The following is a 24,826-nucleotide window of genomic DNA, read 5'->3' as shown; positions in this document are numbered from 1 at the left end:
ACCTTAGACGAGACGAGAGATTCAAAAAGTTGAATGGTCTCAACTTCCCTGCTCTGTATTGTTTCAACCTTATTAGATGTTATAGGAGAATAACTCTGTGCTGTTTTATTGGCAAAGGGAGGTTGTGCAAATTATTAAATGCAGGGGTGACAATCATTGTAGCATATGCAGTTGGGTAAAAAATAATTATTTCTTGATTAGGTTTTTTTTAATTCTCAGAATAAATTGACCAGATTTGACAGTTGGGTTTTGTCTCAGTATCTCAGTGTGAGACTAAGCTAATTTACTCATCTTTAACAGGGGTGCCAATAGGAGGAAATTGTACACGTACATCATGTATGTACATGTATCTACAGAATACACATTTAATACATATATACAACAAAATATTTGTTTGACAGTTACGCAATAAAATGATTATAGTTGGCTGAAATTTAACATAAAGACCAAGGGGTGCTTACCTACTCTAATATCTAAAAAGCTCTTTGTTCAGCAAATGCAGCATGAATTATACGTATCATCCAAAAGTGGTAACAATTAAAAATACAAATACAAAGGAAAATTTAGATATAAATGTACCTAAGACACAGTGATTTCTTCAACATGTGTCAAAGTAAGAGGGAAGACTGTCCGCTGTTCAATTAAAGGAGGAGTTCAGAACAGCTGACAACATGAGGATGGGAATGGGGTGAGGTGGTGTGGTGTTGGAGGAGTGAGGTTGTCCTTAAAGGTCCACAGGCAAAAACTATTCTATTCTTCATGTTGCAGTGCACTACAATAACTGGCAAGTTAGGGCTGAGGTAAAAGAAAAACAATGTTTCTAGTAATAGGTATTACATCTTTTTTGCAATGGAACCTTTCAGGATGCATTTTCTGATCTCTGGTACTCTAACTAAAATCATGCTCTATTATTTGAGAGAAGAGGGGGTACAAGCACATAACTGACAACTATTTAGTAGGTCCAAGAATACTTACCACTTTTAAAATGAACCACCACTTCAATATTTTGCTTACTGGGAAGTCTGAGATGTCTTGCCTCTCTGAACAGGGATCCAGACCTTCATTTAAGAACAATGAAAGAAAACATTAATCTACACAAAATGACCAATCGAAATCAGAATCACATTGTAGAATATGAGTAAGAGCATCCTGTACAAAAGCCCTGAAGGAAAACTAATGAAGTATCTTCAGACTTCAGACTATAACACAAGGGTAATACATATAGATAGCTGTGGGCACTGCAATGACTGCAAGTTGTCCAAGGCAAAGGAGGGGGTTAATACTGTAATGCTATAGCAGGAGGAGTCTCAACTGAACAGCTGAGATGAAATGACCTTTACATATGCATCATCACGTAGAACATCAGTGCTCCTTACAAGCTGTGTTCGTCAATCAGACAGAGGCACTCAGCAGGAATTTCACAGGTTATCTTTGTCCTCAAGGACAATGGCAAGGAAACAAGACTGAGCAGACAATCAGGTGTCTCCATACAATCAACCTGAGATGTCTACAACTCCCAACCAAACCCTTAAGTTGGCTTCATAGTTCATCTGCTGATTCTGAATGAATTGTCATGACTTTCCCTCATGTACCTCAGCATATAGCATATAACAAGAAAATGATTAAAATAGCAAAATGACAGAATTATATTTTTTTATGAAGAGGGTCATTGAGTTCATTTTCATAACCATGAACTTGATAACTTTGCAATTAAAGAAAATTAAAAAAGTAAAATGTACCAAGAACATCCTGATCTGATCCTGATCCTGCAACTTCCATCCAAATGTTATGACAGTTTCCTCTAAGCAATTTACAATTAATGAAGTAATGAAGGTTTGGCTGGAGTCATGGGATGTTAATGAGAGATGTCTAAGCACTCATCAATGGTACTTGGACCTTGTTGTTTCCCCTCAACTTTTGTCTTTAGCTGTCTATACTTAACCAGGTCACATTTATGCTACTTCCACTACTGTGTTACTCTTCTAAATGTAAGAGTCTAACGCAACTGGCCTTTGCAAACGGTGACCTTGGATCAATGGAGTCAATAGTGTATTTTGGGTCTACACAACTGGAACAAGTTCAGTGAACTATGCAAGCCTTAAAGGTCCACAGGCACAAACTATTCTATTCTTCAAGTTGCAGTGCACTGCAATAACTGGCAAGTTAGGGCTGAGGTAAAAGAAAAACTAAAATTTTTACAATGTTTTAGCAGTACACTCGGATGGACAGTTTAAGAGTAACTCTTTGCCTAGGTATTAGGTTGTGTACTGGTCAAATAGGTCATTAACAAATGTTTCTAGTTAGAGGTATTATATTTTTTTGCAATGGAACCTTTCAGGATGCATTTTTTGATCTCTGGTACTCTAACTAAAAACATGCTCTATTATTTGAAAGAAAAGGGGGTACAAGCACATGTAAGACACGTCTCCCGAACCAATGGCGGAATGGGTGTCGAAAGGTTTTAGCGTGTTTGTCTCTCTACGCTTTGCTGAAAACATGCTTATTTATTAAAGCGCTCTTCTTGGTACGACCATAATCAATCTGACTCCATTTTTATTAGTCTGACTCCACTCAATTAGGAACTCAGCCTTAGCTCCTGGCTTTTAATGTAGATTGCTACCCGTTTTGGTAGGCTGACCTACAGTCATTTCTTTGGATACCTACAGTCTGTTTTATGAATACCCCTCTTACTTTTTAATAACCGGTTTCTTCTAGGAATAGTGTCACACAGGATTTTGCCACGACCAATTTTTTATCTTGACATATTCCACGGACATAACCTGTTTCTAGTTCTGGATACTACCTCAGAGGCTTTAATGCTGTTACGGGGCTTTGCAGCTTGTTCGATCGACTTGGTTCAGGGACAGGCGCCAGGCTGCTGTACGTCTCTGTATAACCATTCAATTCAGTGCAGAGGCTGGTCGGCAATCCACCGCTGTATAATACAATTAACAGTTCTGCTGTAGCGTGTCTAGCCCAGTTGATTTAGCCAGTATCCTCCAGACTTACACTTTACATTGCTTTTGGTTTGAAACTAATCCTAGCCAGCCATTTGGAGAAACACCATTACCTACGAATACTTCTCTAGTTAAGAATTTCTGGAAAGGCCACAGTGGGTCAGAGTTTAACAATTTATTTAGTCAGGTAAAAGTTACTAATACAGTTACATATTCAACGAGTATGAAGTGAATAATCTAAGGCTACAAGTATAAAAGAAACATACGAAACATCCAAACACTCAGTGAATATGAACATACCTGGCTGCTCAGAAGATGACTACACACAGAGTGCAGGAGACTCTGTTTACAGAACGCTCCAAGTCCTTTGACTATCTTCCCTTTCAGTAGCCATTTAGTCATACATCTGGTATAATAATGAACCACATGGACAGTGGTATCTAGTGATGAGGATCACACATTTAAACAGACATATGGAGGGGGTTCTCGCCCAAAGATGGGGTTTGCCCTCTCCAGAGAGAGATTACCTAACAACCCATAGAGACCAGAATTCTCATGTCTCTGAAATCCATGTGAAGACTAATCTATGCAGCTGTAGGACCGAGACCACTCTACCACTCAAACTGAGACCATTCAAATAAGCCCAAACATGTCAAAGAAATCATTGTCCAATGCAATATCTCACTTAGCGCTCTTAAATTATTTTCCCTGTCCCTAGTTTCACCCTGGCATGGAAAAGCACAGGGAGAAAGCCAGAGAGACAGAGGATAGAGAAAAGAGTCCCAGCAGGAGGGTGGGAAGATCAACAAATGGTACAGTGCAGTCCTGGAATGTTTGTTAGGGGCACCATACACCAGCACCTAACCCACACCCAATGAGTAATTACAAGTGGAAGAAGGCCATCTGTGGTTTTCCAATCCAAAGATTCCCATTCTACCTTGCACACATAACTGACCAATATTGAGTAGGTTCAAGAACACTTACCACTTTTAAAATGAACCACCACTTCAACATTATCCTTGCTGGGAAGTCCTAGATGTCTTGCCTCTCTGAACAGGGATCCAAACCTTCATGTAAGAACAATGAAAGAAAACATTTATCTACACAAAATGACCAATCACAATCATAATCACCTTGTAGAATATGAGTAAGAGCATCCTGTACAAAAGCCCTGAAGGAAAACGAATTAAGTATCTTCAGACTTCAGACTATAACACAAGGGTAATACATATAGAGAAGTGTGGGCACTGCAATGACTGCAAGTTGTTCAAGGCAAAGGAGGAGGTTGATACTGTAATGCTATTGAAGGAGGAGTCTCAACTGAACAGCTGAGATGAGATGACCTTTACACATGTATCATCACTTAGAACATCAGTGCTCCTCACAAGCTGTCTCCAAAATCAGACAGAGACACTCAGCAGGAATTTCACAGGTTATCTTTGTCCTCAAGGACAATGGCAAGGAAACCATGCAGAGTAAACAAGACTGAGCAGAGAATCAGGTGTCACCATACAAGCAACCTGAGATGTCTACAACTCCGAAACATACCCTTAAGTGGGCTTCATAGTTCATCTGCTGATTCTAAATTAATTGTCATGACTTTCCCTCGTGTATCAAAGCATATAACAAGAACATTATTATTGATATTAAAATAGCAAATTAACACAATTATATTTATCTATAATGAAGGTAATTTTCTTCTTTGGCAATAACTTTGCAATTAAAGAAAATTAAAAACAAACTAACAAAGAATATTCTGATCTGATCCTGCAACTTCCATCAAAATGTTATGACAGTTTCCTCTAAGCAATTTACAAATTCCTAAAAAACATTGGTTTTCCAAAATGACTGAAATCAGTCAAAAGGTTTCAAAAGGTTTAAATCCTAATCATGGCACAAATCAGACGTAACAGTGTGTTGGTCAATAAAACATCCAGCCATTTCACCTGCATTATACTACAGGTACCTAACACCTAATTCATGGGTCAAACTAACGTACTACGTGTGAAGATGTTAATGAAAGATGTCTTAGCACTCATCAATGGTACTTGGACCTTGTTGTTTCCCTCGACCTGTTTCTTTAGCTGTCTATACTTAACCAGGTCACATTTATGCTACTTCCACTACTGTATTACTCTTTTAAATGTAAGAGTCTAACACAACTGGCCTTTGCAAACAGTGACCTTGGACCAAAGGAGTCAATAGTGTATGATGGGTTTACACAACTGGAACAAGTTCAGTGAACTACACAAGCTGTTCTTCTCAGTCAAAGGAAGGCAGCAAGCAGATATTTCACAGGGCTATCTTTATCCTTAAGTCTGAAGGTAGAATAACAATACTGCACTGACAGGATGGACAATTTGAAGTGTGACTACCAGCTGGCAGCTGACTGACCTTGACTTTTCCTCGGTTCGCTTCTAATAGCAGATGTTATTTATGACTATATGCAGGTCAAGAGAGGATACTGGCACCTACTGGAACACATTTCACATAAATATGTACATTGTAACATTCTATTTAGTCTTTCACCTTCACCACTTTAATCTGGCAACTGGACATTCTGACTGAAAATTCCATTTGGTTTGTTTAATTTCTGCCTCAGGCTATTCGTTGTTGGGACTAAATGTTGACGCCAAACAAAACACTTGAAAGTGAAAGCAGTCAAACTATGATCTTGTTTGTCTGAAACACATCACTCAAAGTTAAGTTTCAGAGAAACACTCATCTGAATCAATAAGCTATTGAAAAGACCCTTATTTGTCCATATAACCAGCCATCATACTGTCAAAATAAAACAGTAAAGCTTCTAACATTTTTATACACATTTGATGTCCAACTCTTACAACAATCACATATCTTGGAATGGTCTTCTATGTATGACTGAACTGATTGATGAAACCGCTAACTAACTGGCTACCTAAAAATTAGTACCTGACTTAGCCATATCAATCAAATGGAGAGGCAGGAACTACTGAACGAGTTCTTGTTGTCTTACTACCATTCAATGTAGCTTTCAAATCACTAGGAAAAAAAGAACTTGGCGGATAGCAAAAGATATTGGGCCTTTCCGGAACCAGCCCCTCCACACTTTGGAGGGCACTCTTTATTATTAAGGGATAGGGTGTGTTACAGTGGCAAACTTTGAGAAGGAAAGAAGAGCTTGACATCACAATTGTTTACATGGACATAATGGTAAACATTTAAAACACCATACAATACTTTTGGGAGACCCCAGAAAATGTCCGATTCCTCTTTAAATGTTACCATATGTGTGTGTGTGCAGCATTTCACATTATTTCCTTATCAGTTCCATACTCACTCTGTATCATGTACACCCCACATGTTATTTTATGACACTATTTCGAAATTTTTCCAAATGCAGTGATGATGACATTGTGTATCAACCAGAAGCCTACATAGTAACTCCCAGACTGTTCATCTTTTTCCAATATCCAAAGGTGTAAAAATACATCACTTAAAAACTCTGCACACCTTTGATATCAAGTAGAGATACTCAAAGTGTTTTGTGTAATTCAACATCAGAGACTCTGCCTGTAAATCTTCCTGTAAATTAGTGACAGCCTCATTGTGGTTAGAATAGGTATACTACATACATTTCAGCTGTCCCCAAAAAATTATCACTTGCACTCAAACAATTATCTGTCACCTTATGGAGGCTCCTCAGCTGTTCTCACAGCCTGATGGTTATTAACACCCCAGCTTCTTAGAATGGCCTAACTTAATAAATTACCATTCTAACAATTTCAGACTCTTGTCAACTACTGACCCTTTAGAGATCTTCAAGCTGTAAGTAACTGATGCCGTTAGCACACGACCTTAACCTTCAGACGTCTCCCTTCAGCACTGAGGCAACAATAGTGGATGAGGTGCTACATGCTGTTCTTCTCAATCAAACACAGGCACTCGGCAGGAATCTCATAGTGCTATCTTTGTGCTTAAGTGAGAAGACTAAGGAATCAATGATATGTCAACGGGACAGGGCAAAGTGAGGCTTTGTCATCAGATGGCAGCTGACTGACCTTGACCTTGGCCTTGACTGGATTACACAGACACCAGCTGGGCTTTGTTTTAGGCCACACATTTAAGCACCTGTGACCATAAGAGAACACTCATAAACACCTGAAGAATTGCAGATGGAGCATTATGCCATAAAGATCACTGGCAGACTTACAAGTCACAAAACATCATTGTTTTTTATTGCATTGTTTAATGCATTTACATTTGTTTTTTTAACGCAGCTACCGCTGAACATAACATAACATTCTCAACATTAAAAACAGATAGCTATGTGTACACATACTAATTTTCCTAAAGAAGACTGATCGGTCCAGCTTAATATAAATACAACATACTAGTATGGGTAATTCTTAACTAATACTTCTTTTTTTCATCGAGTGGCTATATTTCTTTTGTGGCATCCTATGTGCTATATTTAATCAATCTGCAAATAGTTGAGTAAGGACAGCTCTGCCTAATTATATGCTTTTATGGATTGGAGAGTTGACACAATAATGATGGACCTCCTTCCCCACTGATGTTGTTCCCCATCACCCTCACCAAACAGACCCTGAAAATTCTAAAGAAATGCATGAAAACCTGTCAAAAAAATACTAAAGAGGTACAGAATACAAAGATTATGATACATGACCTTTTCATTGTTCCTTCTAAATCATCATTACTGTATAGGTAATAGGTATAGGTAAAGACAATTGTTTACTGTACCTTTAACAGTACTGAATGACCCAATTGCCCCCACCTTTCCATTCAAACCAAACTGGGGTGCAACAGCTGTCTATTTCTGCCACAGCCCTTATATGAGGGCTGCTTGTTGTATATATAACAGGGAGTTGTGTCTGCTCACACTCCAGGTTATTGTCCCATCAGGTTATCGTCCCCGCAGGTAAGACAACCAGAGTAATCAAATGATAATTTACCTAAAACTTTAAGAGCTTTAAGATTCAACAGTTCATTGTGATTCTTTGATCATTCAAATGCTAAGAATTAACAAGGTAATCTCTTTATTTTCTTTTTTCATTTCAGAGTAATCATACGGAGAGTGAACATCAAAGGTACTGTAGGTGGTTTTAAAACTTGTGTCTATACTGCACTCGTAATACAGTATACTCAGCATAACATTAAGATTACTTAAACTCTGAGCTCAGTATCTTTACTGGATGTGTAATTTCACTGTGATTCTAAAGTATATTTAACTACATAATGAGTAATTTATGGATATTCTCTGTGTCTTGCTGTGGTTGATCTGACTTGAACTGTACTTGTTCTTTTTCCATCAACAATCGTCTTGAATTATGCCATTTTATAATGAACTATCTGACTAATGATTTGTTGCGGTCAGTCATATTTACACCCTTTAACAAAAGTCATGCTGTCCAATATCCAGTCGCCAGGCTTGAGATATTTTTTGTAAAATAGCTGTGCTTGCTTGTCTATGATGTGATTTTTATAATCTGACAATCGAATCTACTCAATTTATCTAATTAACATTATCAAGGACTAAACCATGGGTGACGCGATGATGGCAGAGTTTGGGGCGGCGGCTTCGTTTCTGAGAAAATCAGATATGGAGCGTCTGGAGGCCCAGACTCGCCCCTTTGACATTAAGAGGGCATGCTTCGTTGTGGATCCTGAGGTTGAATATGTGAAGGGAATGATTGTCAGCAAAGACGGGGACAAAGTCACCGTTGATACTGAGTATGAGAAGGTAAACAAATCCGTTTTACTGTATTCTTTCACATTTTATTTGAACAAATCTTTTAGACTGTTTTGAGATTATTTATACGCATATGTTGTCATTTTTAGACCTAAAGACTACAAAATGCATCTATATTCATCATTATATGTAGATTTCCATGATTGTGGGCCTGTGAAAAACACAAGACTTTTGACTTCCGATGAATAATGTCCTCACAACAGAGATTTGTATGACTGACATATTCACTCCTTCTCAAAGACTGTCACTGTGAAAGATGAAGACTGCCACCCCCAGAATCCACCAAAGTATGACAAAATTGAGGACATGGCGATGTTAACCTTCCTGCACGAACCTGCTGTGCTGTTTAACCTCAAAGAGCGTTATGCAGCCTGGATGATCTATGTGAGTACAATGACAAGAGCGTCTTCTCAGGAGGTTCTCAGGAGATGTAAGATACTATGTTCAAACAAATCATGATAAATCTCATGTCTCTTTGTACAGACCTACTCTGGGTTGTTCTGTGTCACTGTCAATCCCTACAAGTGGCTGCCAGTGTACGACCAGGAAGTTGTTAGTGCTTACAGAGGCAAGAAGAGGACTGAAGCTCCTCCTCACATCTTCTCCATCTCTGACAATGCTTACCAGTACATGCTGTCAGGTAAAAAAGTCTTCATATATTCAAATCAAATCTGAGTTAAGAGTCAAACACTTAAAAAGGATATTTCATATATTAGGTATAATAACTACATATATATATATATATATATATATATAAAAGATATTTGAAATTAAATGAATTTGTTTGTTTTGTTTGTTTAGACAGGGAGAATCAGTCCTGCCTGATCACGTAAGTACACTATAGTAATTCTGTTTCTATTTCTGACTAAAGTGCTGGTACAAAATAATAACATAAAAAACGAAATTCCTTGCCCTTCTTTCTAAGTGGAGAATCTGGTGCTGGGAAGACTGTGAACACCAAGAGAGTCATTCAGTACTTTGCCAGCATTGCTGCTGTAGGTGGAGGCAAGAAGGATCCGAATGACAAAAAGGTTGTTGAATTGAGACAGTGCCTCTTCTGTGTTTAATGCAAATTTCCCATAATCATAATGGCAGTGACACTGATAGGTGTTTCTCTTCAGGGAACCCTGGAGGATCAAATCATCCAGTGTAACCCTGCTCTGGAGGCCTTTGGTAATGCAAAGACCATCAGAAATGACAACTCCTCTAGATTTGTAAGTATAACTTTGGATTGACAAACGTCACTCAAGAATTGGAAATAAAACCCTAGCAATGCACAACAATGCATTATGAATCCTAAAAAAATGATTTCCATGTTTTTGTCAGGGTAAATTCATCAGAATCCACTTTGCTTCAAGTGGCAAACTGGCCTCTGCTGACATTGAGACATGTGAGTGAACTTCAATTCAACTACATAAAATCAAAGTCTATTATTCCTGAAATGCTGAAAAACATTTATTTCCTCATCATTTGGCAGATCTCCTGGAGAAGTCTCGGGTGACTTTCCAGCTCAAGGCTGAGAGAGATTATCACATCTTCTACCAGATTCTCTCTATGAGGAAACCAGAGCTGCCGGGTTAGAATTCCCAAACTTTAACATAACATTACATCACATGACCCTTACTGACGAAGAAACTGATGAAAACCATATTCTTCCATTTTAGACATGCTGCTCATCACAACCAACCCCTACGACTATCAGTTCATCTCCCAAGGACAGACCACAGTAGCATCCATTGATGATGGTGATGAGCTGATAGCTACTGATGTGAGTAAAGCTACTGTTGTCTTTAAGTTAGTCTTCTGAAAGACAGCTGGATAGAAACACATTGGATAATTGTTTTATTTGGTTCGGATCTGTTTTCAGCTGTAGGAGTCCTGCAATGTCCCTGTCCTTGTGAAGTATTACTATATTAATAATATAAATGATAATAATAATAATAATAATAATAATACTTTAAACTTATATAGCGCTTTTCTAGGTACCCAAAGACGCTGGGTGATGTTGGGTTACATATACACGGCTAGTTAGTGTACTTTGACCACTTACTCTATTATTTACGCTACAGGAAGCTTTTGATGTGCTGGGCTTCACTCCAGAAGAGAAGTCGAGCATTTACAAGCTGACTGGTGCTATCATGCACTATGGCAACTTGAAGTTCAAGCAGAAGCAGAGAGAGGAGCAGGCAGAGGCTGATGGCACTGAGGGTATGTTATCCAAACACTGCTTCATTATGATGAAAAGCACCACAGGCTTTTGCATCTTGACAGTCAATATTACCTGACCATATTGAATAATAACCAAGGTTGTGAGAAAGATTGTTTTTTAGCTACTAAACATCATGATATAACTACTCCTATTTAAGGTTTAGATCTATAGCTTCCCCTAAAAAAAGCGGTCACAAAATTGTATTCATAAAATGTATCAATGCATAAATGTAATATTACTATATATGTGTTTCTTAAAACAGATATAGACAAAGCTTGTTATCTGATGAACTTGAACTCTGCTGAAGTCATCAAGGCCTTATGTAACCCAAGGGTCAAAGTAGGAAATGAGTGGGTCACCAAGGGACAGAGTGTCCAACAGGTGGGAGAGATGCAAGTTTTGTCAGAACTTTGTCCCCTTGTCAATTAAGTATAAGTATAAGTATATTGAATATATGTATTAGGTACGTTTTCATTATTAATCCCTCATTTCGAAGGTGTACTATGCCATTGGAGCCCTGTCCAAGTCAATATATGAGAAGATGTTCAACTGGATGGTAGTGAGAATCAACAGCCAATTGGACACTAAACAAGCTCGCCAGTACTTCATTGGTGTGCTGGATATTGCTGGATTTGAGATCTTTGATGTGAGTTTGTAAGACAAAACTAAAATCTAGTTATAAAAGAAACCTGATGCTATAAAAGGCCAACAACACATCTTTCTTTTTTATAGTTAAATACCTTTGAGCAACTATGCATCAACTTCACTAATGAGAAGCTGCAGCAGTTCTTCAACCACCACATGTTTGTGCTGGAGCAAGAGGAGTACAAGAAGGAGGGCATTGTGTGGGTTTTCATTGACTTCGGCATGGACTTGGCGGCGTGCATTGAACTCATCGAAAAGGTGTGTAAATCTATAGTTTATATGTATAATTAACATTATTGTTAAAATGTCATTTTTTAACACATTTAAAGATCTAGTTCCAGTTCCTTCCCTAGAGCAGTAAAATAACATATTTGTTTCAGAAATTAACTTAGAATCCGGTACTAAGGAGCATGAATGTGATTTCAGACCTAGATTTATTAAGAGAAAACACACTAACAATTATCTGATATTTCTTATGTCTGTTTATACTACAGCCCATGGGGATCATGTCCATTCCTTGAAGAGGAGTGCATGTTCCCCAAGGCCAGTGATGCTACATTTAAATCCAAGCTTTATGACAACCACTTGGGCAAAAATGCCTGCTTCCAAAAGCCCAGGCTAGTCAAAGGGAGACCAGAGTCCCATTTCTCCCTGGTTCATTATGCTGGAACTGTTGATTATAACATTGCCAACTGGCTGGTGAAAAACAAGGACCCACTCAATGAGACAGTTGTGGGACTGTATCAAAAGTCATCAATGAAGATGCTGGGACAACTCTTTGTTGGATATGCTGGTTCTGATGATGGTAAGTTATTTATCCATTACAGAAAACAAGACCTTTATTATATAGATGTAAAATCAGGACTGAAGAACCAGGACTGACAATCAATATAAAATCAAGCACACAAGTGCCAATTACGAAAAAAAGAGAGAACATTGGCAAATGTTAAAAACTGGGTACACTCAAGGGTTTCCAAGTTATTTCCATTATCCAAAATTTGAATAATTTCAGTCCACATACAAATAAGGGTCATCAGGAATCAAATCCAACCTCAACCCCAAGCTGGAGTCTGTATTCAATTACGGACATTTATACTTTTTCTGCAGAGGCTGCAAAGAGCAAGGAAGCTGGTAAGAAGAAGAAAGGTGCTTCCTTCCAGACTGTGTCCGCTCTCCATAGGGTCAGTATGACTTACTAGTTCATGTATGATGTTTCTGTTCATTATGCATTGTACACAGGGTCAGTGATTACTGTTTCATTATCATAGTTCTAAACCTGTGAAAGACATATTCATGCTGTTCTGAACTCTCATTAAGCAAATACAAAATATCTAACAACAGGAGAACCTGAACAAGCTAATGACCAACTTGAGGTCGACTCACCCCCACTTTGTGCGCTGCATCATCCCCAATGAGACCAAGACTCCTGGGGCCATGGAGAATCCTTTGGTCATGCACCAGCTGCGCTGTAACGGTGTGCTGGAAGGCATCAGGATTTGCAGAAAGGGCTTCCCCAACAGGATCCAGTATCCAGACTTCAAACAGAGGTACAATCTGTAAATGTTTTGTCCTGACTATATGATAACACTAAGAGGACATATCAAACAGACCATTTAACTATTTTTCAGATACCGTATCCTGAATCCTGCTGCTATCCCTGAGGGACAGTTCATGGACAGCAGGAAGGGGGCAGAGAAACTGCTGGGATCTCTAGATATTGACCATGAGCAGTACAGATTTGGACACACTAAGGTGTTTCATTGTATAATGTTCGATATTAAATTAGCACATTTTGTTAAGCCTAATGAAACTCTAAACGTCCAAACTGTTGATTTTAAGGTGTTCTTCAAAGCCGGTCTCCTGGGTGCCCTTGAGGAGCTGAGAGACGACCGTCTCACTATCATCATGACTGGTATCCAATCAAGTGGCCGCGGTCTTCTGGCAAGAATTGAATTCCAGAAGATTGTCGCACGCAGGTAAATTGGTTTACTAATTAAATGGGAGGGTCATACTACTGAAGTGTCCACTAAAGCGACCTAAAGCGCATGCCTAATCACCGGCACAGACCTGTCACTCATCAATCAATCACCAAGGTAATTGAAAGCAAGCTGATGACTTGACGTTAGCCAGCTTTGGGAATAGGATTTTTGGAGAGAACTTTCAGTAAGAAACTTTTAGTGTAACTTAGGAGTACTCTCAGTGGTAAGATCAAATGCTTTGTCAATACGGGGCCTGAAGTTTGTTTTAATGAAATAAATGTTATCGTCATAACACTTTTATTAGTGTGTGATGTGGGGAATTCATTTGGAGAAAATATGTTCAGTATATAAGATTCAAGATTAACTCCTTTTGGCCTGTCCCACAGCAAGGAATCACTCGTAATCATCTTCCAACCCATTTCTTCACAATGAAGTAGAGCCTTTTTCTTTTCTTTTGTCTTTTGAAAATTTGACATTTTGTTTTTAGCTAAACAGCCTTTCCTTTCTTTCCAGTGTTATTGTACATAAACTGCAAAAATAAATGTTGTGATTCGTGTGAACAGAGAATTGCTAAAATTGCTGAAGAAGTCATCCTCACTGTATACTATACATCCTGTTTATGGGTACAAAGGTTGAGCCAATGGTAAATTTGAATGTGAACATGTGCTACACACTACACCGGAGATACAATGTAATCACTAAAACATGCCTATCACATTTCTTCCTGTGCTCAGATGAGAAAGTGGCAATACAATGACTATAACTATCAACCCTATTCTTCTACAATCACCTGTTTGTTGCACACACAATATGACTTTCTTTCCCTTCCAAATTTTAAGGGATGCCCTGCTCGTGATCCAGTGGAATGTCCGTGCATTCATGGGTGTCAAGAATTGGCCCTGGATGAAGATGTACTTCAAGATCAAGCCCCTGTTGAAATCAGCTGAATCTGAGAAAGAAATGGCCAACATGAAGGACGAATTCCTGAAACTGAAGGAGGCCTATGCTAAATCTGAGGCTCGTAGGAAAGAGCTGGAAGAGAAAATGGTTTCTATTCTCCAAGAGAAGAATGACCTGCAACTTACAGTTCAGACTGTGAGTAAAGCTTATAACAACTGCTTTTAACGATACATTTGTTTGACATATAGATGAAGGAAATATATGTAAAATGAGCATTAAGCTGCCATGGCCATTTTCACCTAGCGCAATCAATTACTCTTCACAGGAACAAGATAGTCTTTGTGATGCTGAGGAACGTTGTGAGGGTCTGATCAAGAGCAAGATCCAGCTTGAGGCCAAAAGCAAAGAGCTGACTGAGAGACTGGAAGATGAGGAAGAGATGAACGCAGAGCTGACTGCTAAGAAGAGGAAGTTGGAGGATGAGTGCTCTGAGCTCAAGAAGGACATTGATGATCTGGAGCTAACACTGGCTAAAGTGGAGAAAGAGAAACATGCCACTGAGAATAAGGTCAGTGCATGTGAAATAGGTGCAAGGTGATGGTAAGGGGACTCCCTATGCTAAAATGTTTTCATTCCTTCTATTCATTTAGGTTAAAAACCTGACTGAGGAGATGGCAGCTCTTGATGAAATCATTGCCAAGCTGACCAAGGAGAAGAAAGCTCTACAGGAGGCTCATCAGCAAACGCTGGATGACCTTCAGAGTGAGGAGGACAAAGTCAACACTCTGACTAAGGCCAAAGCCAAGCTGGAGCAGCAAGTTGATGATGTGTGTGTCCAGTTATCACCTTATTCAAATCTTTGTGTATTGCGCTGGTGTCTGAAAAATTAAAAACAAATTCCTTTCCTACTCTTTTTCAGCTTGAGGGCTCCCTGGAACAGGAAAAGAAGCTAAGGATGGATCTGGAGAGAGCTAAGAGGAAGCTTGAGGGTGACTTAAAGTTGTCCCAGGAGAGTGTGATGGATTTGGAAAATGATAAACAGCAGCTAGAGGAAAAGCTGAAAAAGTATGTTTTCTGGATGAGACAAAACCTTTTTTCTTTATTTTTTTTAAATTGTATTGTATTAATTAATATTCCGATAAGCAAACTATTATGTTTACTCTAAAGACTATTTATTCTGTGTTTTTTTACCACAGGAAAGACTTTGAAATGAGCCAGCTTACCAGCAAGATTGAAGATGAGCAAGCTATGGGAGCACAGCTCCAAAAGAAACTGAAGGAACTTCAGGTAGAGAGGAAACTATTAGTAGAAAAACTGAGTATACATTAGGAAATATCATCTGAGCAAATTCATGTTTTCTTGAAAAAAGGCCCGAATTGAGGAGCTGGAAGAGGAGCTGGAGGCTGAGAGAGCTGCCAGGGCCAAAGTGGAGAAGCAGCGGGCAGACCTGTCCAGAGAGCTGGAGGAGATCAGTGAGAGGCTGGAGGAGGCTGGAGGTGCCACTGCTGCCCAGATTGAGATGAACAAGAAGAGGGAGGCTGAGTTCCAGAAGTTGCGCAGAGACCTTGAAGAGTCCACTCTGCAGCATGAGGCCACCGCTGCCACACTGAGGAAGAAGCAGGCAGACAGTGTAGCTGACCTCGGCGAACAGATTGACAACCTTCAGAGAGTGAAACAAAAGCTTGAGAAGGAGAAGAGTGAACTCCGTCTGGAGCTGGATGATGTTGCCTCCAACATGGAGCAGGTTTCCAAAGCCAAGGTAAAGTATGAAAACCCTTAATAAACAAAACTGTTTACATATCAAGACTCCAGATGTCTCTGAAATTTCTATTTTCATCAACAATTTTCTTTTTTCAGGGAAACTTGGAAAAAATGTGCAGAACCTTGGAGGATCAGATGAGTGAATATAGGACAAAGTATGAGGAAGCCCAGCGCGGCATCAATGATTTTTCTATGCAGAAAGCTAAGCTACAAACTGAAAATGGTGCATAACAGTTACACTGACATAACATGTTTAAACATTAACAGTCTCATGACAAGCTATCATGACTAACTATCATGTCTCAATTACAGGGGAGCTTTCCAGACAACTAGAAGAGAAAGATTCTCTTGTCTCTCAGCTAACTAGAGGCAAGCAATCCTACACCCAACAGGTTGAAGACCTTAAAAGACAACTGGAGGAAGAAGTCAAGGTATATAGAAAACATACTATAACATGAATTACGTGAATGATGAACATAATGTTACGGCATAATGTAAGGTAAATATTAATGTATTAATTTTGGTTCTTAAAACAATTGACTCATTAGCTACTTCTATGATACATTTTTCCAAGGCTAAGAATGCGCTAGCCCATGCAGTGCAGTCTGCTCGCCATGATGCTGACCTCCTAAGGGAGCAGTTTGAGGAGGAGCAGGAGGCCAAGGCTGAGCTGCAGCGCAGTCTCTCCAAGGCCAACTCTGAGGTGGCTCAGTGGAGAACCAAGTACGAGACTGATGCCGTCCAAAGGACTGAGGAGCTGGAAGATGCCAAGTAAGGCCCCCTCACCTGGAGCTGTATAAACTGTTTAAAATCAAAGACTAAACATGGCTATTAAAGATGTAATCCACACTTTCAATCTATTGTTACTCAGGAAAAAGCTGGCTCAGCGTCTGCAAGATGCAGAGGAAGCTGTGGAGGCTGTTAATGCTAAATGCTCCTCCCTGGAGAAAACTAAGCATAGACTGCAGAATGAGATTGAAGATCTCATGGTAGATGTGGAGAGATCCAATGCTGCTGCTGCTGCCCTGGACAAGAAGCAAAGAAACTTTGACAAGGTAACTAACCTATTTCTCCCAACGAACATTTAACTTCAGACACTTCATGTAATATCGCAGGGGGGGAAAAATCCTGTTCCATATTTCAATTTGATTAGGTCCTGGCTGAGTGGAAGCAGAAGTATGAGGAGTCTCAGACTGAGCTGGAGAGCTCCCAGAAAGAGGCCAGATCTCTTGGCACAGAGCTCTTCAAACTCAAGAACTCTTATGAGGAGGCTTTGGATCACCTGGAGACCATGAAAAGGGAGAACAAAAACCTCCAAGGTCTGTAAAGACATTAAATCATGGCCATGTGCATGAACAGCGATGTAATTGAACATACAGTATGTGAACACAGTTTTGTTTACCCCATAGAGGAAATATCTGATCTCACTGAGCAACTTGGTGAGACTGGCAAGAGCATTCATGAACTTGAAAAGGTCAGAAAGCAACTTGAGCAAGAAAAGGCAGAGATTCAAACTGCTTTAGAGGAAGCAGAGGTATGTTCAAAATAAAAAAAATTGTCAGTAAGATTGCGACTGTTTCTTAGAATTGCTAAGGAATGTTCTATGTGTATATAATAATGTGCTTATATATTTCAACAGGGTACTCTAGAGCATGAGGAGGGTAAGATCCTCAGAGCTCAACTGGAGTTCAACCAGGTCAAAGCTGACATTGAACGTAAACTTACTGAGAAGGATGAGGAGATGGAGCAGGCCAAGAGGAACCAGCAGAGAGTGGTGGATACCCTGCAGAGCTCCCTGGAGTCTGAGACTCGCAGCAGGAATGAGGCTCTCAGGCTGAAGAAGAAGATGGAGGGAGACCTCAATGAGATGGAGATCCAGCTCAGCCAGGCCAACAGGCAGGCATCTGAGGCCCAGAAGCAGCTCAAGGGTCTCCACGGGCATCTGAAGGTTAAAAAGCAGTATATAACGTCAGTCATAACTGTAGATGCAAATATGTCCATGTGCATTTACGATTTCTAAAATGTATCCATCGTAGGACTCTCAGCTTCATCTGGATGAAGCTGTCCGTAATAACGATGATCTCAAAGAGAACACTGCAATTGTGGAGAGACGCAACAATCTGCTGCAGGCTGAACTGGATGAGCTGAGGTCCCTGGTGGAGCAGACTGAAAGAGGCCGGAAACTGGCTGAACAGGAGCTGCTGGACGTCAGCGAGAGGGTGCAGCTTCTGCATTCTCAGGTAAAATCCTAAACATGGTGGTTCTTCTGACTAATTCATAATGCGACACAGACTATCATGAACATTTTTGTCTTCCCACATAGAACACCAGCCTGCTGAACCAGAAAAAGAAGCTAGAGGGTGATACATCCCAGCTGCAGACTGAAGTGGAGGAGTCTGTGCAGGAGTGCAGGAATGCCGAGGAAAAAGCCAAGAAGGCCATCACTGATGCTGCCATGATGGCAGAGGAGCTGAAGAAGGAGCAGGACACCAGTGCCCACCTGGAGCGCATGAAGAAGAACATGGAGCAGACCATCAAGGACCTGCAGCACCGTCTGGATGAAGCTGAGCAAATTGCCATGAAGGGTGGCAAGAAGCAGATCCAGAAGCTAGAGTCCAGGGTGATTGCTCTATTTTACTGATTTGAGTTTTTGCCTTGTTCAGTCAGAATATCTTTTCAAAATATAGTTTTGACATCTGGTTCATGTGTCTACATAGGTGAGGGAACTTGAGAATGAGGTTGAGATGGAGCAACGGAAGGCCGGTGATTCTGTCAAGGGGATCCGTAAATATGAGAGACGCATCAAGGAGCTCACCTACCAAGTAAGTATAATTTCATAAAATGTCTGGTAAAATGTCTCGGTGTGTCTCTCCCCCACATCACATAGATAAACAGTAATACAACATGCACTTACCTCTTAATCTACAGACTGAAGAAGACAAGAAGAATCTGCATCGTCTCCAGGATCTAGTGGACAAACTGCAGATGAAGGTCAAGTCCTACAAGAGAACAGCAGAGGAGGCGGTAAGTTTTCCATAATTCAACACTAATTTTATTCAGACATACTAGAGTGATCTGTTACTTAATTCTGTGACTAATTATGTTTTTCAGGAGGAACTGGCCAACGGCAGCTTGGGCAAGTTCCGCAAGCTACAGCATGAGCTGGATGAGGCTGAGGAGAGAGCTGATATTGCTGAGTCTCAGGTCAACAAGATGAGAACCAAGAGCCGTGATGCAGGTGGCAAGGTAAATTTACACACTAACATAAAACCTACTATCAATGTTTTTCATGGTAAAAATCCATTGATATTGCGTGGCAAGTATCTGCTTACTACGCACATGGGTCTATGGTTAACACTAGAACGGCCAAGCAATTCACACCACCTAGAACAATAAACCTGTGTTGTGTGTACAGCTATTATACCGGTTCACCGGTTCCGGAAAGATAGTCTGTCTGTTTTGAGTTTGCACGTAAATGTTCAGTGATCACGTCCATCTGCATTCAAGCAAAGTAAAGCCATCAAAGTCTACAATACCCAAATTAGGTTTGTATCAGCTTGTCCACTGTCAAATCAGGTGCCACAGAGATTTCTTTTTATATAAACTGTAAAATCAGTTCTGAAGTCTCATTATTTATAAGACACTAAAGTCACATTATCTATAGGACTACTTAAATAAGCCTATCTGATGATAGAGATGGCAAAAAAAAACATTCATCAATCAAAAAGTCATAAAATGTGCCCACCAACGGCCATTAATGCTAAAACTCCCACTCAAACCTGGCATAACCTTTTATCTGACAAGAAAAATCACAGATCTATGTTCTTGCTACCAGCAGTTTTTCAGCCAATCACAACCAAAACTACTGGGCAGCAATTCACCTTGATAACCTATTTGTCTGATCAAGATACATATGTAGATACAAGATACGTATGATTAAAACAGATTATACATGCAAATCATATCTTTTCTTTTTCATATTTCCCTTGCAGAAAGGTCATGATGAAGAGTGAAGCTCAGACTTGGACCTTTCCTAAGAGCATGTCTGCTCTAGATTTAATAAAATGCGTGTCAAAAATATAATTCTGGTTGTCATATTTTAGTGTATGGATTGATTAGTCATCGATGAAAATATGTATGAATAATACATTTTTGCTTCAAAGCAATACATCAACTATAAAAGAAAGCAGATAATGAGCCAGCACAAGGCAGTTGGCACAATGGTAGAAGTATGTATCTAAAAGGCTCTTAAAGGAGCTTATTTTTGAAAAATATAAAAATGATGCTTTATGTACATGTTACTAATACTAGAACTGTGGCCAGAAACATTTTCAGAATTTTGATGAAGGCCAGTCAGTTGCATTTCTGTGAGGGAATTTATTGTTGGTGTGTGCAGGAATGAGAAGTTGGAGAGGCTGGACTAACTAACTTGGGGGACTGGAAAAAATTGGCACAGAGTCACAGAACAATCGTTACTTTCAGCATAAACAATCAGGTCCTCAAAAGATTACCTTAAAACTAAGTACTTTAAAACATGGCACTGAAGGACCTCACTACTTTACATATCCAGAAAAGTAATGCTAGAGGTTGAGAAACACTCAACTATGCAAAACACTGTGTCCATAATGACTTCTGTGTATCTACTGAATCAATCACCTTCTACTGTAAAACAATTCATCTCCACTAGTACTACAATGATGGTCTGACTATAGACATAATATTTTACTGAATAATAGACTACTGCTAAACTATGTGCATTTGTATCTGTCTGAGTGGCACAATTAAACACCCATTCACAATTCACAGCTCACACTTCTACTGCCATATAACCAATGGTAAAATACTTTGTTTGCAATCAGAAAGAGAAAGGGACTGTATATTCATTTGAAAATATAACAAAAAAAAATCATTTGTTTGACAGTAACGCAAAAAAATACTCTTGTTAACTATAGTCAATAATAGGACTAAAGTATCATGTTAAAACCTCACCACAGTATTGTTACAAGACATGTTTACGGTACAATTTATTAAAATAAAACTAATAAAACGACATGGCAAGAATCTTGTACACACAAAAGGACATAAGCAATAATTGCAATTGTTGTCAATGAAGAAAGACATAGAAGTAATGAAATTGTACGAACAAATTTAAGGGATGTCTTTCCACATCAGTCATTCAATCCATGGTACATTGAAGCACGTACCCAGTTAACACAAAAATGTACCAGTAACTGAAAGACTAGTCACAGGGAAAAACATGCTATGCTATACTATATTAACCATTTCTCAGGGGCTAAGGAGACATGGTGCTGTATCAAGGATCCATCTTTATGCATCCTTAACATTCAGACCCAACCCCTCAGTGCCCTTCTGAGGTTTCAATAACTCTACAGTAATGTTTCCTGCAAAAAATAAAATGCTGAACTAATGCTGAATTATGCATCTCCTAATGACACAATCAAACGAAAAAATTTGAAAATGGCATTTATTGTAGGCCTATATTATATATACAGACCAGTCCACAATTACTGGCACCCCTGGTCAAGATGAGTAAAGAGGGATATAAGACATTCACCTCTTGGTGAATTAGTTTAATCTCACAAAAATGAGAAAAACATTTAACTCTGGTAAATGTATTCTTAGGAAAACAGTTCCCATATTAATACATTACACACAGTGAAGAGGACGGGAAGAGGCAAAAAAAATCCCAAAGGGTTGACTGAAATGTAACAAAAAGACCAAGGGGTGCTTACCTAGGTCAATATCCAAAAAGTAGCATAAATTATCCATATTATCCAAAAGTAGTAACATAATCAAAAATAAAAATACAAAGGAAGATTTATATATAGATTTAGCTACAAAACTAAAGATTTCTTCAACATGTGGCAAAAAGTAACAGACAAGACTGGCCGCTGTTCAATTAAAGGAGGAGTTAAGAGTGAACAGCTGACAGCATGAGGATGGGAATGGGGTGAGGTGGTGTGGCGCTGGAGGAGTGAGGTTGTCCTTAAAAGTCCACATGCACAAACTATTATATTCTTCATGTTGCAGTGCACTACAATAACTGGCAAGTTAGGGCTGAGGTAAAAGAAAAACAAAAACAGTTTTAACAGTACACTCAGATGGACTGTTTAAAAGTAACTCATTGCTTAGGTATTAGGTTGTGTACTGGTCAAATAGGACCATAAGTCATTGACTAATGTTTCTTGTTTTTTCAGAAATTAATGTTTCTTGTCTTGTTCATTTTTTTGCAATGGAACCTTTCAGGATGCATTTTTTGTAGAGCTGTGAAAAATAACGCGTTAACGCGTTATGATTAAATTACAGGATTAATTAGTTCATTTTTTTAACGCATTTAACGCATGCGCAAAATGAGCTTCCAAATATACCCACAATTCCGCCCAATCTGCATTAGTCGCCGCTGTAATGGGAAGTTCGTGTTTAAAAAAAACCAAAGATGGAACATTCAATAAAACCAAAGTGATATGCACACTCTGCGGGAAGACGTTATCGTTTCACCGTAGCAATAAGTACCACCTCAACGCGATGCATGCGTTGGTCGGCGAGGGGAGTTAAAGTGGAATGCGCCAAACCACCCTCACTGAACAACGTAGGCCCCTCATTAAGTGTGCCTGTGACAAGTTGACTAGCACAGTTGCCAAATGGATTGCAAAAAGCTGTAGACCGATTAATATTGTTGAAGACGAGGGGTTCACCGAAGTTGTGCGAGAGGCAACGGGGGATTCGAGTATCAAAGCACCGCAAAGTCGCACAATAATGACAAAAATCCACGAGCTGTATGAAGCTGAAAAGAAAAAAAAGGAAAATGACTTGGCTGCTACGAAACATCAGGCGCTGACAGGGGATCACTGGACTTCTGTAAGTAACGATAACCACCTGGGTTTAACTGCACATCTAATCACCGACGAATGGAAGTTAAAGTCGTTTACACTAACGTGCATGAAAACAAAAGAGCTCCACTTTGCAGAGGCATGTGCACAACAGTTCCAAACTGTTGCAAGCAACTGGGCAATTGAAGACAAAACGACCACTATAGGGATAGACAGTGCACGCAATACTGTAAAAGGGCATTTAGAGGCATTAGATTGTGTCATGGTGTGGTTAATGGTTGTTTGACAAAAAAGAGAAAAATGTTCAAACATCCTATAAAAACAATGGCTAAGAAGCCCAAATAATTTCTGTTTGATTTAAAAAGAAAAGAAAAATGTTTTATTCAACCATACAATGGCTTAGAAGCCCAAATTCTGTTTAGGATGAAGATTATATTAATGTTCCATATGGAATAGCAAAGATAACTGGTAAAGAACTGCTGAGTTGCAGCGCCATTGTTTTTTTTTATGAATAAAAAAAAGAAAAACATGTTAAATGTATATATCTGTCTTTTGTCATAAATCTTTTTGTTCTCACAAAAATATACCGAGAAAATGTGTGATTAATCATGATTAATCCACAGAAACCTGTGATTAATCTGATTAAAAATTGTAATCATTTCACAGCCCTAATTTTTTGATCTCTGGTACTCTAACTAAAAACATGCTCTATTATTTGAAAGTAGAGGGGGTACAAACACATGTAAGACACATCTCCCAAACCAATGGCGGAATGGGTATCCAAAGGTTTTAGCGTGTTTGTCTCTCTACGCTTTGCTGAAAACATGCTTATTTATTAAAGCGCCCTTCTTAGTACGACCATAATTAATCTGACTCCATTTTAATTAGTCTGACTCCACTCAATTAGGAACTCAGCCTTAGCTCCTGGCTTTTAATGTAGATTGCTACCCGTTTTGGTAGGCTGACCTACGGTAATTTCTTTGGATACCTATAGTCTGTTTTATGAATACCCCTCTTACTTTTTAATAACCAGTTTCTTCTAGGAATAGTGTCGCACAGGATTTTGCCACGGGCAATTTTTTATCTTGACATATTCCACGGACACAACCTGTTTCTAGTTCTGGATACTACCTCAAAGGCTTTAATGCTGTTACGGGGCTTTGCAGCTTGTTCGATCGACTTGGTTCAGGGACGGGCGCCAGGCTGCTGTACGTCTCTGTATAATCATTCGATTCAGTGCAGAGGCTGGTCGGCAATCCACCGCTGTATAATACAATGAACAGTTCTGCTGTAGCGTGTCTAGCCCAGTTGATTTAGCCAGTATCTTCCAGACTTGCACTTTCCATTGCTTTTGGTTTGAAACTAATCTTAGCCAGCCACTGCGGAAACATCATTATCTACGAATACTTCGCTAGTTAAGAATTTCTGGAGAGGCCACAGTGGGTCAGAGATTAACAATGTATTTAGTCAGGTACAAGTTACTAATACAGTTACATTTTCAACGAGTATAAGGTGAATAATCTAAGGCTACAAGTATAAAAGAAACATACGAAACATGTTTGTATTAATATGGGACTGTTTTCCTAAGAATACATTTACCAGAGTTAAAAGTTTTTCTCATTTTTGTGAGATTAAACTAATTCACCAAGAGGTGAATGTCTTATATCCCTCTTCACTCAGAGAATATGAACATACCTGGCTGCTCAGAAAATGACTACACACATAGAGTGCAGTGCAGGAGACTCTGTTTACAGAATGCTCCAAGTCCTTTG

General features: G+C 39.3%; 1 pseudogene; it reads left to right on the top strand.

The window, feature by feature from the left end:
- The first annotated feature begins 8,499 nt into the window (after positions 1 to 8,499).
- On the top strand, positions 8,500 to 20,271 carry LOC105889290 (annotated as a pseudogene).
- The last annotated feature ends 4,555 nt before the right edge of the window (positions 20,272 to 24,826 follow it).

Source organism: Clupea harengus, chromosome 17, assembly GCF_900700415.2.
Source record: "Clupea harengus chromosome 17, Ch_v2.0.2, whole genome shotgun sequence".
Taxonomy (NCBI): domain Eukaryota; kingdom Metazoa; phylum Chordata; class Actinopteri; order Clupeiformes; family Clupeidae; genus Clupea; species Clupea harengus.
The sequence above is the reverse complement of the archived record's forward strand: the minus strand, read 5'-3'. Positions and strand labels throughout refer to the sequence as shown.